The sequence below is a fragment of the Leptonychotes weddellii genome, chromosome 9, assembly GCF_054177405.1.
Source record: "Leptonychotes weddellii isolate Sample4059 chromosome 9, ASM5417740v2, whole genome shotgun sequence".
In the NCBI taxonomy this organism is placed as follows: Eukaryota; Metazoa; Chordata; class Mammalia; order Carnivora; family Phocidae; genus Leptonychotes; species Leptonychotes weddellii.
In genome coordinates, this window is record NC_138377.1 from 16,767,161 (window position 1) to 16,770,637 (window position 3,477).

At 33.6% G+C, this 3,477-nt stretch overlaps 1 non-coding gene across 1 annotated transcript; it reads left to right on the plus strand.

Moving 5' to 3' along the window:
• Positions 1 to 310: 310 nt before the first annotated feature.
• LOC115942423 (U6 spliceosomal RNA) lies at positions 311 to 414 on the plus strand. The gene has a single exon (XR_004077026.2). It is a non-coding gene; the product is annotated as a U6 spliceosomal RNA (small nuclear RNA).
• The last annotated feature ends 3,063 nt before the right edge of the window (positions 415 to 3,477 follow it).

The window sequence follows — 3,477 nt, forward strand, 5'->3', positions numbered from 1 at the left end:
AAAGTTTTACACTCTATTTTGCAACCAATTCCCCCTCCATTTTAAATTAATTTATTTCTTTTAATGCTGCTTTTTTCTCAAAGAACCAGGAGACATTGGAAAGTCCAGTTATTGTACTTTACTTATCATGCCTGGTTAAAAGTCAGAAGAAAGGAAAGCTGCTTTGCATCTCCCACTTTTCATATGCAGGAAAACAGAATGAACTTACTAATACACAAGCAGATTGTGAGCATGAATCAAGTGTATGTTAATTAATTATTAGGTGATGCTTGGGGTGGTAATATAGTACTTTTTGAAATATCTATATCTTGTACTCACTTCAGCAGCACATATACTAATTGGAATGATACGAGAAGATTTGCATGGCTCCTGGGCAAGGATGACACGCAAATTCGTGAAATATCTATCCTTTTGGTGCTTAACTCATCATATCCCTTTTCTATTCAAACTAGTAAACTGCTATCACTTCCTTGGGTTCACCTGTCAAGTATTCAGGTTTCAGTCTCTTTCTCTATCTTGGCACAGATAACAGAGGTCAACCACTTTATGATAATTATCTGAAATAGATTACATATATATACATATATATATATTTCGTATCTTGAGTTTTTAAATTGATGGCAATAAAAATAAAGAGGGAGAAAAGAAGAAGAGGCACTAGGAGGAAGTATCTCAAATTGTTTTTCTTTTCTAAGGAATCCACAGCCACAACCTCCCACCAAAGGATTTATAAAAATGATTCTTTACTTGTCTGCTTATCTATTTTTTTATTTGTTTGTTTGTTTGTTGATTTTCCTTTATGAGGCAAAGGGGATTGTGAACATTCTCAGGCTAAACATAGTGTCCAAGGCACTAAATTTAGGTTTCTCACTTTCCTTTCTTTCCACCAAAGATCTTTTAACGAGACATGGTCTGAAAAATCTTAGTGAAAGAGAAGTTTGGCAGTGTGATTTAGCTTTCCTAAGGGATTCAATTTAAAAAAAAAAAAATATGGACAACAAGAAATGACTGGCTAATGTACCTAAAGAGACAAGTGTTTGGAGTGGGAATTGTTACTTGACCATCATCCTCTCTCCACTGTTGTGCCTCATCTGCCATTTCTGGCAAAGTCTCTGGCAGCTACTGGTATTACTGGAGACTCCATCAACTCCCGTGGTGCCCTGTGAGGTCCCTGAGCACCTTCCATTGGAGCTCTCAGTCCCGCCAACCCTCTCTCGGATCCACTGAACTGTATTATTTCTCCACCTCCAGCCAAAACCCTTGGTAGTCTATAACTTAAACTTACAAAAAAGAAATGATGAAAACAGATAACAGATATAAGTAATAAGTAATAAAAACTAAATTGCACATAGAATTTTGGAAAAGGTCTGGCCTTCATGGTAATGCAAGAAATAAAATAAAGACAATAAAAATAAACAATATTTTACAGTTTTTTTAATATCAGTTTTTATGTTAATAAGAAACTATCCTGATAATCTGATGATGCTATAACTATTTTGATGGCAATGGGAACTGGTATAATCTTTTGATAGCCCAGTGTTCAGATCTTCTGATACAGGAATCCCAGTCTCAAAAACTCATAGAAAGAAAAAAAGGCTAACATTCATTCATCATTATCTGTAATAAAAAAAGGGGGAAAAAAAGAAAAGGAAAGGATCTACAATGACAAAGTCTTACCTAATTTTTGAAGCACCATCTTGATTAGATATTATATACTTTACAATATAAAAAAAGTTAATTTAGAGTCACAGTTTCAAAGATCAGTTTAAATACCTATCTGATAGGCAGTATGCCAAATACATTCACATTTATATTGCCATGTAATTCTTAAAATAATCATATAAAGTAAAAATTTTCCAAAACTAAAACATGCACTAAATTTTATTGTAAACTATAACAAGTAAGTATATACTGTTTGAAAAAAAAGGAATGAAAAGCCATCTAGATAAATAAAAATAACTTTGCTATGTGTGATATTAAGAATGTGATTTTTTTCTCTCAAAATTCCCTTTAATATTCTTGTAATCTTATTTTTACAGTATGAGGAAAAAATAAGCCTAGAGAAATACAAACCCGGTAAAAATACTGTTCTTATAAGAAGGTTATCAGACAAGTGTGGGTAATGACAGCAGAAACAGATGCTTATATAATAAATAATTAAAAAAAAGAAAAAATATACTTCTGTTTTAAAGAAAACAACATAGCTCAGCTAGAGAATCATCTTATACAATGTAGACAAATATAAATGGTTCATTTATTTATTTATTTATTTTCTGCAACCTGGTTGGGTGTGAGAACTTGATGCTTTCTTTGCATTAATTGAAACCATCAGTTTTAAAAAAAATAGATCTGGAGTTTTTTGGAAGTAGTCAATTAATTACCTGAAAAAAATCTGAAATAATTCACCAATAACAAACATATCTCCCACTCAAGTTATTTACTAAAGTTTTTTTAGTAAGATGTTACCCAAAGTTAAGTTCTAGTCTAAGCTTCTGGGTTGAATGGAAACAGGAACACTTACCTTTTGAAATTCAGGAGAACATCCCTTTTTAGCATAGGATGTGACTTCAGTTTTTGAATGCAGCATCTTCGTTCTCATTTGGACCCTAAACAAGGCCAAACACCATGTTATATGTGGAAACCTGGTGTGGCAATTGCCAAAGTAGAAATCAGCTAAGAAAGTCATTTGAGAAGAATGTCAGATATTAGAAAATCAGAACCACCCTCTACTCAATGAAGAATAAATAAAAATGAAAGACCGTTTTTACAGGTTGTTCAGTTACAGCTGATGTTGGTAGAAAAGGCAAATATTAACTGGTAAGTTGATATTAGGGCATTATCTATTCTTGACAACTCTCTTAAAAACAGAATCCTTTGACAAAGAAATTTGAGAACAGTCTTTTCCTATGCAGCAAATAGAATCAGAAAGCACTAGAATCAGAGAAGGTTATAAAGATTGTTGAGTGGGCAGTTCAGACGGAAATTTGTATTTTTGGAAGAGGAGAACATATCGGTTAGTAGAAATAGCAAGAGCCCAAAACATTACCAGCGTGAACAGAGGTCACTCAGACCTAGAGAGGCAGACAAAATAAAAGGGAGCCCCAAAATGTTTACATTCTTACGATGACACATGTAAGGACAACTAAAAGCAGAGGTGAATTTTGACATAATGGAACAAAAGCTTCATTAGAGATTAAACTGCACATTCTCTACTCCCAGTTGCTCTGGTAATGAGGTTGCTTCCAATATGCCAATGACTTTAAAATGAGAAATACTATAGTGAGATGAAGTAAACAGTAATTGGAAACAGAGCCACGTGAGCTCCACGGAGATTCTTTCTGAAAGAAATTTGGGGAAACTTTAGAGGGGTTTGCCTTATAAGAGTGTGAGATCATGGATAAAGGCTTAACCGTTATTATAAGGTTGTTTCTGGGTTCAGCCATTTCCCACCTAACCCTAAGTCTATGCAATTAATAA